Raw genomic sequence first — 14879 nt, 5'->3', positions numbered from 1 at the left:
TGAATAACATTCCGGCTGTGTTTTTCGTGAATAACATTCCGGCTGTGTTTCTCGTGAATAACACTCCGGCTGTGTTTTTCATGAATAACACTCCGGCTGTGTTTTTCGTGAATAACATTCCGGCTGTGTTTTTCATGAATAACATTCCGGCTGTGTTTCTCGTGAATAACATTCCGGCTGTGTTTCTCGTGAATAACATTCCGGCTGTGTTTTCGTGAATAACATTCCGGCTGCGTTTTTCGTGAATAACATTCCGGCTGCGTTTTTCGTGAATAACATTTCGGCTGTGTTTTTCATGAATAACATTTCGGCTGTGTTTTTCATGAATAACATTTCGGCTGTGTTTTTGATGAATGAATAAAGACATGGCTAAATAAGTTGTGTGTTTAAAACACTTTGGGCTGGGTTGGACTTATTTTAGAAGCTGATCTGCTGAAACACGTTCAGCGCTTCCTTCCCGGGTGGCAGGCGGTGGTGCAGGGTGGTGCAGGGTGGTGCAGGGTGGTGCAGGGTGGTGCCTGCCTTCAGCAGTTCCTGTGGGACACGTCAGGACGGTCTCAGGTCCACCACAGTGTATCGTGTCCTCATATGCAAATCCCTCTGGGTTCTGTGCTGTGCGTGATGATCCGTACCCTCAGCTCATTTGTGCACGTGCTAAAAGAAAGACCTCTCAATACGCCAGATTATAGAACAATGTACTGGAAATAATGACTTCCTGCCTTAATGATGAAGGTGAGCTCCATTACATCCTGGAAGTTAAAACAACACTTTATGTTCATATTAATAAAATGTATTTATGAAACATGCCATATTTATTCATATCAATTAAAATATTTCGTTCTATACATTAACTTTCCTAGACAATGTGATAATTCTGTTTATGAATAAGAACTGTCTTCACTTTCAGCATTATAATTCAGTATAGAAAATGTTGATTGATTGATTAATTGATTGATTGATTGATTGATTGATTGATTGATTGATTGGACTGTAACATATTTAGACCTGAAGGTTAAAAAACGAATCTTTCCATGAGCCAACCAGCGAATCATAAATCTACACATTGTGTCCAGCACGTCTGCACTTTATTACTTTCTCCACACTCAGACTGAAACTATTTCACTTCACCTGCTGGAGGTCCGGTCCTTCTCTCAGAGTCCGGTCCTTCTCTCCGAGTCCGGGTCCTTCTCTCAGAGTCCGGTCCTTCTCTCAGAGTCCGGGTCCTTCTCTCAGAGTCCGGGTCCTTCTCTCAGAGTCCGGTCCTTCTCTCCGTCCTGCACCAACTGTATGTAACGAACTAGATAAAGTTCACGTGCACAGAGCAGGGCTTCTCTGCTGACCAAAAGTGGGCGTTTCTGGTGAATAGGCGTTTGTGGGCGGCGAACACTGATTGGCTAACAGCATTGATGAGGTAACGTTTCTTTGCGATGTTTGACAAAGAAATATGATTTATTGTACTTATAAAGTATGTTATGTTTTCACTTGTGCATATTATTGAAGTAGGTTTATTGTAGGTCACGATAGTTTCGACCGTTCTCTCACCGCGGTAAAGTTAGTTTTACGTTGGACGTTGGATATTCGAGCTCCGCGGCTTCAGCGGGGTGTTGCTCTCGTCAACCCGCTTCAGGCTGTCTGATTTCGGTCAGCCGCGCTCAACCTGCCCCTACTCAGAGACGTAATGGTTCGCTTAGGGACCGTCAACAAATTATCGAACGCAGTCACTCTTCAGAAAAAAAAAGCAATATATTGTACATGATTTGCCCCACTCACCCAAAACTTAGATAAAACTACTCTACAAGACCAGTCAGACGATGCACACGGGTTCATTTATCATTTTTATGCATTTCATAATATTAAAATAATTTAAATGGTCATAAATCAGAGTTTTTGCTCAATAGCGTCCATGTCTTTTGACCCACGAACACAAAACTTACACCAAACTACTCTCCAAGACCAGTCAGACGAGACACACCTGTTTATTTTTCATTTTATGCATTTTATGCATTGTGTGCGTGGGTCAAAAGACATGGAAGCTATTGAGCAAAAAGTCTGATTTATGAAATATTAAATTATGTAAAATTATGAAATGCATATAAAATGAAAAATAAACAGATGTGCCGCGGCTGACTGGTCTTGGAGAGTAGTTTGGTGTAAGTTTTGGGTGAGTGGGGCAAATCTTGTAAAATATATTGCTTGTTGTTTGCGGATTGACGAGAGCAACACCCCGCTGAAGCCGCGGAGCTCGAATATCCAACGTCCAACGTAAAACTAACTTTACCGCGGTCGTTCTCTCGTTGTTGTCGTGCTTTAGAAGTTTAGCTTATGTGAAAACATGGTGGGAGTTCCCACGCAGGTAACACACTGAGGTAACGTGAGCCTCCACAGCAGCTCTCACTGTGCACGTGTACAACAACTGGGTGGTGCTTTTCAGAATAAAAGCTGAAAATAAAAGTTCTTAATACTTGAAAATTAAATATTTAAAAGCTGTGTATAACTGAAAAATATGAAAAACAAACAGATAAAAGTTGTTATTAGCTGAAAAATAAACAAATAAAAGCTGTTAATTATATCTATGTCTTTCTGCCATGTCAGGAACCACTCTCACTTCAGGTTGACTCTAGAAGACCCCAAGATGTTGCTCAACAATGTTGACCAACATCTGATGTTGACTTTCAAAATAAACGAAGAAGCCTGAAGAGTTTCAGGCTGAGCACAGAAAGCCTTATGTCATTTGTGTCTGTGGAGAAGAATTTAAAGATTGTGCAGGTTTCTGGGGCAGCGGCAGAAGAGGAGAGCTGAGGGCCTTCTACAGTGAAGCCATTCCTCCTGGGTACTGCAGCCACTTTGTGCCATGGATGCAGGTTAGTAGTCCAGCTCTTGTACTGTGATGCCCACACATTACAATAAGTAACAACTAGCAACACCCTAACTGTGCTATGGCTTGTGTTTCCAACAGATGCTACGATGACTTCTAAAAATGGATGTCCCAATAAACACAATAAAAAAATTCAATGATGCATCAAATTTTTTTCATTTAGCCTTTATTTATCCAGGTTAGTCTCGTTGAGCCACGAGAACTCATTTTCAAGAGAGACCTGTTTAGGGAGCACATGGTGGGGTTAAGGGCCTTGCTCATGGGCCCAGGGTGGGGGCAAGTGTGGGTGTTTCACCTACCCCACCCACAATTTTTTATGTTGTCGGGGCCGGGGCGTGAACCGGCGATCTTTGGATCACAAGCCCACCTCTCTAACCTCTGCGCCACCACTCCCCATGTTGTCTGAGTATGTTTTAAGGTAATAACAAATGTGAAATCTGTAAAACAAAGAGAATTCCTGAATCTGTCTTGTGTGCTTTGATGTGTACATAAGTTTATTGGAGGTCCTGAAACAACTTTTCTGAGAACACAAAGATTTTTATTTTACCTTTGGCCAAGATGTCAGTTTGAAATCAGGCTGCTTACTGCAAAACCAAGAGGTTTTTAAAGACAGACAGTCTTCATTTGTATTGTTTTGTCCACTATAAGCTAAATGTAATTTCTAAAATATGGATAAATCTGATCTCATCATGCAGCATAAGCACCTGGGTACAGGTGTGAGGGCCAAAAGTCTGGTTATGTACTGACTCCTAAATGTGCTGGTTTTCTACATTTATGTTGTTGTTTTTTTGCTGCTCCTTTCTTTAATGTGGGCAAATCTGAAACATTGTCACATAAACAAATGAGATAAAACTGTCTCTTTAAGTAAGTTACATCAGCTCTTTTTAAAACTGAAGGTTTTTAAGAAACAGCGTTAAATCTACTGTCAAACACGAGAAGATTCTCTTTAGTTCTTGGTTGTAGCTGCACCTGACACAGGTTGGCCTGAGTCTGGTCTGGGTACAATGAAATATACCATACCATACCAATTTATTTATAAAGCACTTTAAACAGTGACAAAGCACACCAAAGTGCTGTACAGGGACAAACAGAACAAGCACACAGCAACAGATTACATAACAGGACACCAAAAAGTAGAAACCAACAAAAACAATAATGGATAACAACAACAACTGCAACATGACCAACACAGTGTGATGCACACAGACTCAGCACAGATCACACAGTGCTGAAAGCCAGGGAATAGAAGTGTGTTTTTAAGAGAGATTTAAAAACTGTGAGGGAGGGGGCCTGTCTAACGAGCAGAGGTAACTCATTCCAAAGTCTTGGTCCTGCTACAGAGAAGGCCCTGTCACCTCTGCGCTTGAGACGGGTTCCTGGGACTGTTAGGAGCAACTGGTCTGCTGATCTGAGAGAACGTGGTGGGACATACGGCTGGAGCAGATCAGTAAGATAGGAGGGGGCAGAGCTGTTTAGTGATTTATAGACATACAAGAGTATTTTGAATTTGATTCGAAGGTGAACCGGAAGCCAGTGTAGGGAGGCCAAAACAGGTGTAATGTGCTCTCTTTTGCTTGTGCTGGTCAAAAACCGGGCTGCTGCATTTTGGACCAGTTGGAGTCTAGCTATGGAGGTCTGACTGATACCAAAAAGGAGTGAGTTGCAATAGTCGAGCCTGGATGTAATGAATGCATGAATTACTGTCTCCAGGTTATTTTTGGACACTATGGAGCATCTGAAGCGAAACCTGCTCCTATTTGTCCAAAAAGTCTAATCTCAATTAAAGATCACGAGTCCTGTAATGAGATAATGGCCCAAAACAAACGCTAAAAACAAAATGTTCTCTTTAGAAGTTCTTCTATGAGATCTGATCTATGAAAGGAGCTGAAACATGGAGTAGGGTTGACCTTTAAAATGTGAGACAGCTGAGGAAGTTAACCAGTAAACAGAATACCTGCTCCAGGTGCAGAACTCTGACAGAAACTGACATCACTCATCTGTAGTGACTGCAGGTTGAACAAGACAACGTGAAGCTAAAGGAAACATCCTTTGTCCCAAGGCCACTTTAAGTATCATTATTTTTCTTTCTTTAAGAATCGATTGTAACTTTTTTCACATTTTTCAACAACCAAAGTGGATTTTGTTTTTTAATGTTACGGCTAGGTATTAAAAAAAACTAACATTTGGCTCTCCCCACTACCCAGTTATGTTGCTCTTATTTTGAAATTTAACCGGAAGTTCTGTGTTAAGAGAGACGGGAAAAGAAGTTATGGAGACGCCGCCAATGTTGAACCGGTTAACACCATAGACATAATCTGCCTGTGGTTAACACAATCTACCAATAACACCTTGTTTTTAGACATAATGTGTCTGTGGTTACGACATTTTATCGTTCAGCCTTTTTTTTCTATCGTCCAATCAGATGTGGCCGACCAGACACGCCCATTTTTCTATCGTCCAATCAGATGCGGTCGGCTAGACACGCCCATTTTCTATGACCGCCCAGATACGCCTTCCGAATTTGGCTGCAGAGATACCTACTTGCACGCCGCAGCACAGAGTGCGCGTAAAGACTTCCGGCAAGATGGCGATGTGGGCACACGTGCTACTCTGAGCTCCATTCGCGCAGCCCTCAACCAGCTACATAAACTGACCCTTTTACACATCATTTCAACTGCAAGGTAGACCCGAATATACATTCTCTAAAATAAGGAGAAAAAATGAGAGTTTTATGAAAGATGTCGGCCGTTAATGAGAAAGATTTCCCTAGTCTGAAGAATGCTAACGCTGCTAAGCTAAACATGCATAACTATGCTGCTGCTGCTAGCGCTGAAACACCGATGGAGACGTCAAAAAATGCCTCCGGTACAAGAGGCAACTGAATCCAACTCCAACCAAACTCCCACCTGCTAAAAAACAAGCCACGGAGACTGAGGTCTCCTTAGCTGCCGTCTTAGCAGCCATTATAAGTCTGGATAGCAAGGCTGACGACTTCGGAAAACAGCTAAAAGAAAATTCTGATTTGTTTGCCCGCATCACTCTCCAAGTGGAGCAGAACACACTCGGAGCTGCTGAATGTAAATCTACAATGGAAAATCTAGAACAGAAGTTCGCTGCAATGAATAAAGAAAACGCAGCTCTGAAGGAAAAACTCCTGGAGGCTGAAAGACATAAGCGCCGTTGGAACCTGAGGCTCTCGGGCCTCAAAGAGACAGAAGGAGAAAACCTGAGAGATAAGGCAGAACATCTTCTCTCAAGAATCTTACCACAGTGGGCGGACGAGGCAGAAGATGTGATCGATACAATTCACCGATTGGGAAGAAAAGAAGAGGGACAGACCCGTCAGGTCATCCCGCAGTTCACTAGGAGGTGCCATCGAGACACAGTCTGGAAAGTGATGAAGGATTCAGTGATATGTAAAGAACAAGGTCTGCGCTTTGCTCAAGATTTTGTTAAGGAAGACCAGCTGGCAAGAGTAGAACTGTGGCCTAAGATTACAAAAGCCAGATCCCGGGGTAAGGTGGCCTTTTACAGAGGTCATATCGCAGTGATCGACGGAAAGGTGATCAAAGCTTCATCTTACTTCTGAGACTGTAGATGGTTCTCTGTTTACTGCATCCTTCTATTACAGGGTTAAAATAAAATGTTTCTCTTCTCTTTAATATTGAAGTTATTTCTCTAAGCTGCTTGTCTTGAAAGCTGCTTGAAAGATTCTCTTATCTGCGCTCCAGAGTTTATTTCTGTTTTTGCTCAAATGGATAAGGAGTAGTTTTAAGTTTAGTGAAGGTTGTGGCTGCAAGGTAGATTTTCCATGTCAAATAGTAAAGGGTATTCTTAGATTTTCCAGGGGCTTGCCTTTAGTTCATTCTATCTTAACAAAACTTTCTATATTCAGGTTTGTGTCTTTAGAACTTATATTTTTCTTTTGTTTTAATTTTTATGTCTTTAAAAACTAATCTTATATTTTTGTCACTAAATGTAAGGGGCTAAAGAGAAAATGTCAAAAGGAAGGCAATGTTTATGTATTGTAGAAACAAGAATCCACATTGTATTCTTCTTCAAGAAACCCATTCAACGGACTCTGATGAGAAATTTTGGTCAAATCAGTGGGAGATCAGATCACTTATTCGCATGGTACAGCAAAATCAGCAGGCGTGGCTATATTACTGAATAACTTTCCAGGGAAATTAATATATACGAAACATGACAGTGACGGCCATTGGTCTCTTTCTGTATTACATATTGAGGACTCATTAATAATCCTAGGTAATATTTATGGCTACTGTAACATCTCCAAAAATAAAGAGCTGCTTGCAATTATTGAAGTAAATGTCGACCAACTTAAACAGAGATTTTCTTCTAAATATGTTTTATTAGGTGGGGACTGGAATATGGTTATGGACGAAGCTCTCGATAGATACCCAAACAAATTTGCAAATGTTCATCCAAATTTCTGTAACAACTTGGGACTTATTGATTTATGGAGAGATGAACATATTAACGAAAAACAATTCTCTTGGTTTAAATCAGATGCATCAAGCAGGTCTAGAATAGATTTCTGTCTAGGAACAGATGATATTCTCAAACTTACATCAGACTGCAGCATGTTTCCAACTCCTCTGACGGATCACTGCAGTATTAATTTATTAATTACTCCTCTTCCTGAGCGTTTGAGACACAGAGGGTATTGGAAATTCAATGCTAATCTCTTAAAATATGAGCTGTATTGCAGGGAAATCAAGGAACTAGAGAATAAGATTCTGTTAGACGATTCAATAATAACCTACATCAAAAAATGGGAATTCCTAAAATATAAGATACGAGCTTACTCTATCTCCTTTAGCAAAAACCTAAAAAGAAACCATGACCTGGAAGAAGTGAGGTTAGTAAAAGAGTTAAACTTATTATGTGTTAAACAGATAATAACCAATGCAGACAAAAATAACCTCTTGACCCTACGAGCTAAATTAGACTCAATCTACGAAAGAAAGGCCCGGGGAGCTTTTATCAGATCCAGAGCAAAATGGATTGAGGAAGGGGAAAAAACCAGCTCATACTTCTGCAGACTGGAAAAGAGGAGGCAAGTTAAAAATCACATTCAATCCCTTATTATTAACAACAATGAGTGTACAGACCAAATTCTAATTGAAAAAGAAATGAGCAACTTTTATCAAAACCTTTATTGCTCTTCTTTTTCATCCCAAGACTGCGACCTTCTGTTAGACCAAGTCAAAGACTTCGTCCCTCAAATCTCTGAGGATTTCAAGGAAGACTGCGACAAAACTATTAATATCGAAGAACTAGACGGCACCATCATGTGCTTGAAACTCGATGAATCCCCTGGGCCTGATGGCCTTACTGCCAGTTTCTATAGACATTTCTGGGTTTGTCTCAGAGAACTTATATTCCAGGTTTTTAAAGAGATCCTATGTAACAATTCACTTCCACACAGCATGAAACAGGGCATTATCATCCTTATACCAAAACCAGGAAGAGACAGCAAAGTTCTAGACAGCTACCGTCCAATCACCCTTCTAAACTGTGATTACAAGCTACTGACGTATATTTACACAAATAGATTAAAAACTGGCCTTAAAGATGTTATTTCTGAAACACAGACAGGTTTTATGTCCAAGAGATCTATACACAATAACATCAGATTGGTGCAGGATGTACTGGAGTACAGTGACTTGATTGAGGATAAAGGCTTCATCCTTTTCCTAGACTTCTACAAAGCCTTTGATATGTTGGAACATCAGTTTCTTCTCAAAGTTTTACAGATGGTCGGTTTTGGGCCAAATTTCTGTAGAATAATAGAAAGCTTTTATAACGGTACCACAAGTTCAGTTGCACTTCCACACGGTACGTCTCCACGTTTCACCTTTAATAGAGGAGTTAAACAGGCTGCAATGTTTCCCCATTCCTCTTCATCTTGGCCGTGGAAGTGATGAGTATCTTTATAAAAAACTCAAATATACATAAATTGAAAGTTTTTAATCACCAAATTATAATCAGTCAACTTGCTGATGACACAACAATTTTTTTGAATAATCTAGACCAAACCCCTAAAGTTCTGGAGTTAATTAATACATTTTCCAAAGCATCAGGTTTAACCCTAAACCTGCAGAAGTGTGAACTGATGGCGATTCATGGCTCTGATCGGACAGAAGCTTATAATATTCCCATTAAATCTTCAGTTAAATATCTTGGAATTCTAATAACTAAAGATGCTAAACTCAGTGAAACCGTTAACATAGAGAATAAAATACAGAACTGCAAATCTCAGGTAAATAGATGGCTCCAAAAAGATCTGACCCTGTTTGGGAGAACCTACTTAACCAACATGGAGTCTCTGTCCCGAAGCATATACCCAGCTTATTCTATGGCCATACCTAACAAATACATTAAAGCTATAAATCAGCTGAACTTTAATTTCATCTGGAAAAATCGAGTCCACTACTTAAAGAAAGCAAATATGGTAAAAGACTTTAAAGATGGAGGTTTACAAGCTGTTGACTTTGAATGTTTAAATGCTGTCTTAAAGGTAAACTGGTTGAAATCCTTTTTAATGGATGAAAATAGTATCTGGTATTCTCTCCCCAAAGGTTTGTTTAAAAAAATTGGATGCATAGATTTTATCCTTAGATGTGACTTTGGTGTTGACAGACTTCCTGTTATCTGTCTTTCACAAGCAGGTGTTGTTGTGTTGGAAACTTATGCACACGCACAACTTTACTCCTCACCAGACTCCCATCTGGAACAACAGATATGTGCTGCACAGAAATAAGTCTCTGTATCTGGCTCACTGGATGGAAAAAGGTATTTGGTCCATAAGACATATTCTTAATGACAATGGAGATTGGTTATCCTATGATGAATTTTGTTTAGTGTATAACTTGGACTGCTCACGCTCAGTTTAACTCTGTATTGAACTCTGTTCCCACTGCAGTCAAACTTCTGGTTCAAAATATAAGCATTCAATCAGCTGACCTTCAACTACCTGCACTTCAACTGTTTGGAGTTAACCTTTTGGACAAAAGTAATTCTAACAAAAGGTTGCGTCAGCATCTAACTAATTGTATATTCCCTGTCCGTCCAAATAAAAACTCCATTTTAAATTTGTTTCCTGATTCAGAGGTTAATAAGTGGAGAACTGCTTACCTTAAATACCCTTTAAGTCCTAAAGCTAAAGAAGTTCATTTTAAAACTCTAACATTTTTCCATCCAGGGAACTTTTACGACAAAGATTCAACTTTGACACTAACAGCTGTACCTTCTGTGATAATGACACTGAATCAACGATCATCTCTTGTTCTCTTGTGTGCACACTGGAACATTCTGGGGAAACTTTCAGGACTGGATCTCAACAAACTTTTCCTAAATCATCCCTTACAAAGAGAGGATATAATATTTGGGACCACCCACAGTGACAGTAGAACCGACCTGATTCTTAATAACCTGCTAATCCTCGCGAAATTCTTCATCCACTCCTGTAAATGGGGAAATAGAAAACCTGACTTTTCAGAACTTTAAAACCTTTTAATGGACAACCACTTCAGAACTTTAAAAACCTTTTAATGGAAGCCTATAATGAGGTGAATCTATTTGGAAACTAGAGCCCCTTTGTCGTTTTGTCTTTTTCTGTTTGCTTTTGTCATTCTGATTTCTGTTTGATTACTTTCATTTCTTTTATATTTATTTAAATTTTGTTTTATCATTAATGTTATCTTGTAATCTTATGTGTGCCTTAAGGATATTGTTGGGAGTGCGCGGGGAACCCAGATGATATGAGACCCAGAACGAGGCAGACACAGGGGAAATACAAAAGAACAGCGTTTATTATGTACAGTAAGTTAAATGACATCCACAGGCTGCTTCTCTGAGGCTCCTGGAAAGAGGGACGACAGGTTAATAGTTGTCCAACGGGGGAAGGCCAGAGTGGTTTGTTTAATGAGCGTTTGTCCTTACAGTCCAACCCGAAGAGGAGAGCGAGCAGCAGAGGGAAATCCAACAGGGGTCCAAAGGGGTGCGAGGAAGGCTGGCAACTGGAGGCAAAGAGGCACGAGGAATACCTGACAGGCCGAGGGATCCAGATCAGGTCACGAGGGAAATCCAAAGAGCACGAGGAACCAGGAAACTGGAAAAAAGAGCAAAAGGTGAACAAATTCTTTTCACCAAGACATTTGCCTCACAACAGTACTATACCATAAGAGGTGATATGCTCCAGCGTCGAGTCACACCGGACTGCAGCCTTAAGTAGATGGAGAGGCTCATCAGGCTGATGGCCGCCAGGTGTTGGTAATCAGCGGCCATCAGCAAGGCAGGCTGCAGGCAGTGGGACCCTTACAGATATAAGACGTATCCTCTTCTCAAGAATCGCCACCTGGCGACCTGAGGCGCTTCTCGGGGTGGTCTCTGTAGAACCTGGAAATTAAACAAGGATCAAGGATAAAGGACCTGGGGATCCATGACGGGGGTTGAGTACCGGACTTGTTTCTGGCACAGACAGGGCAGGCAGAAACAAAGTCCTTGATATCAGAGTTCATTGATGGCCACCAGAAATGGGTCTTGGTGAGGGAGAGCATGCGGTTGACTCCGGGGTGACAGGAAAGTTTATTGGAGTGAAGCCATTGGAGCACCTGAAACCGCACGCTGGAGGGGACGAAGAGGGTGCCGGGGGGACCACCACCTGGATCAGGTTCGGAGAGGAGGGCCTGTTGAACGGTGGCGGTGATGGGCCAAGAAAGAGAACCAACAATGCAGGACGAAGGAATAATTGAGTCAGAAGCCTCGGGCGAGTCAGGTGGGGCAAACTGCCTGGACAGGGTGTCAGGCTTAATGTTTTTGGAGCCCGGGCGGAAGGTCAAAACAAAGTAGAAGCGATTAAAGAAAAGCGACCAACGGGCCTGACGGGGGGTCAGACGCTTGGCGTTACGGAGGTAGATTAAGTTCTTATGATCTGTCCAGATCAAAAAAGGTGTCTCAGTGCCTTCCAGCCAGTGCCGCCATTCCTCGAGTGCGAGTTCGACCGCCAGAAGCTCGCGGTTGCCCACGTCGTAATTTCGTTCTGCTTGAGAGAGACGACGAGAGAAGAAGGCGCAGGGATGGACCTTGTTGTCCAGAGGAGACCGTTGGGAGAGGACCGCCCCAACCCCAGTGTCAGAGGCGTCCACCTCCAAGATGAACTGGTGCGCGGGGTCAGGATGGGCGCCGAGGAAAAGAGGGATTTGAGTTTCGAGAAGGCGGCTTCAGCCTCCGGGGTCCAGTGAAAGGCTCGGGCGGTTGAAGTGAGCTGAGACAGGGGGGCGCGACACGACTGTAATTTTTAATAAAGCGCCTATAGAAATTCACAAACCCCAGGAAGCGTTGTAACTGCTTCCAGGACTCAGGGGTCGGCCAGTCGACTACCGCCCTGGTCTTCTCAGGGTCGGTTCGGCAACGACCACCCTCAAAAATAAAACCTAGAAATGAGACAGTGGAGGTGTTAAACTCGCACTTCTCAGCTTTAACGAATAATTGGTTCTCCAACAGCCGCTGAAGAACCGTGCGAACGTGGGCCGTGTGTTGAGCGGGGTCACGGGAATAAATGAGGATATCATCTAAATAAACAAACACAAAATTACCAATAAAGTCGCGCAGGACGTCATTAACGAGCGCCTGAAAAACAGCGGGGGCATTGGTTAACCCAAAGGGCATAACTAAATATTCGAAGTGGCCCAGAGGAGTGCGAAAAGCGGTCTTCCACTTGTCGCCCTCTTTAATACGGACGAGGTGGTACGCGTTTCGGAGATCGAGCTTAGAAAAACAGGAAGCAGACTGCAACTGTTCCTGAAGAGAATCAATAAGAGGAAGAGGGTATTTATTTTTAATAGTTGTGTTATTCAAACCGCGATAATCTATGCATGGCCGGAGTGATTTATCTTTTTTAGAAACAAAGAAAAAACCCGCTCCCACAGGGGAGGTCGAGGGTCTAATGATGCCTGAGGCAAGAGATTCATTAATATAGTCAGACATAGACTCTCTCTCGGGACCAGAAAGGTTGTAGAGTCTACTTGACGGCAAGGGGGCGCCAGGTAATAAGTCAATCGCGCAGTCATAGGGACGGTGAGGAGGAAGTGACAAGGCGCGTTGTTTACTAAAGACGGCCGCCAGGTCGCGGTATTCTGCAGGGACTGAGGTAAGATCGATCTCCTCTAGAGGAGGCGTGTCTCGAGGGAACACTTTAACAGCGGAGCGCAGACAATTGCTGAGGCACTTGTCGCTCCATTTATCAATACAGCCGCGCTCCCAGTTAATAACTGGGTTATGGTTACGAAGCCAGGGGAAACCTAGAATTACTTGAGGTGTACGAGAATTGAAAATAAAGAAATCAGTCATCTCGTGGTGATTTCCAGAGATTATAACATGTAGCTCGGTAGTTTTTAAATTAATACGGGTCAAAGTGTCTCCGGTTAAGCCGGCGACAGAAATTGACGGAATCTCGCGAGTAGGTAGAGAATATTCTTTAGAGCTGAGAAAGAAAAACGACGGTTCTGTGTCTGAATGACCATGGGAAGTAATAGTTTGAATGGGGAGGTTAACGCAGACGTTCCCACCAGTAACTCCCGCTTTACTGGTGGAAGTTCTCGTTTCCCCGAAACGGACAGTGGGGCAAAAAATGACCGGGATTACCACAATAAATGCAGAGACGGGCAGATACGCGCCGCTGTCTCTCTGCAGGAGTCAGCCGTGCGCGCCCCACCTGCATAGGCTTGGGGGAGCGTTCCCGTGAGGGGAGAGAAGATGATTGGCTAAGACCAGGAAGCAAGGAAGACTGGGAGTTGTAGTTCGCAGGGGACTGTCTTGAAGAAAAGGACTCGTAGCGAGGGGTCGTAAACCCGGAAGTGGAAGAATTATGGGAAATGTAGTGCTGAGGTGCAGGCTTGGGCTCACCTGGGGGAGTCGAAAACCCGGAAGTCGAGGGTCGATGGGAACTGTAGTTTGCTTCTCTACGTCTCTCCCGGAAGCGGTCGTCGATTGAGATGGCAAGGTCTATCAGTTTGTCGAAAGTCTCGGGTTCATCTCGCGTGGCCAGCTGGTCTTTGAGAAAAATCAGACAGAGCGTTAAGGAAAATACCTTGGAGGGCGGGCTCGTCCCATCCTGTTTGGGCAGCAAGGATCCGAAACTCCAGAGCGAACTCTGAGGCATTACGACGGCCCTGTCGTAAGTTCAACAATCGCTTGGCGGCATTCGAAGCCTGCAGGGGACGGTCAAAAATCCTGCGAAACTCTCGAAGAAAAAGGGCATAGGAAGCAGGGGGGTTATCATGACTCAAGAGGAACGAGTGAGCCCATCGGAGAGCGTTACCTTTGAGTTGGCTTACGAAGAAGGTGATCTTGGCCGTGTCCGACGAGAACTGGGAGGGAGCCCCTTCGAAGGCGAGTCGGCACTGGAGCAAGAAGCCGCCACATTGGTCAGGGTCTCCGGTGAAGAACTCAGATGGTTTAACAAATATTTGTTGGACAGGAGGAGTGGGACCAAGAGCCACGGGGGCTGGCGGAACGACTGGAGCTGAGGAGGCAGAAGCTTGCAACTGACGTTTAATGGAATAAATCATACCTCCGAGCTCCTGAAGGTTGGACTGGACCGTGGTCTGGTGAGTCAGCACCTGATGAATTACTTTGTCCATCCTGTCGATCCGCTCCTCCGCGGGAACGGGGGAGGTCTGCTTGCTCTTGGTCTCATTCTGGGTCTGGTTTGGCTGGAGCATTTCTGTTAGGAGTGCGCGGGGAACCCAGATGATGAGACCCAGAACGAGGCAGACACAGGGGAAATACAAAAGAACAGTGTTTATTATTTACAGTGAGTTAAATGACATCCACAGGCTGCTTCTCTGAGGCTCCTGGAAAGAGGGACGACAGGTTAATAGTTGTCCAATGGGGGAAGGCCAGAGTGGTTTGTTTAATGAGCGTTTGTGCTTACAGTCCAACCCGAAGAGGAGAGCGAGCAGCAGAGGGAAATCCA

This window comes from Nematolebias whitei, chromosome 12 (genome assembly GCF_014905685.2).
Source record: "Nematolebias whitei isolate Nwh7 chromosome 12, NemWhi1, whole genome shotgun sequence".
Classification (NCBI taxonomy): domain Eukaryota; kingdom Metazoa; phylum Chordata; class Actinopteri; order Cyprinodontiformes; family Rivulidae; genus Nematolebias; species Nematolebias whitei.
Note: the sequence above shows the minus strand (reverse complement) of the source record.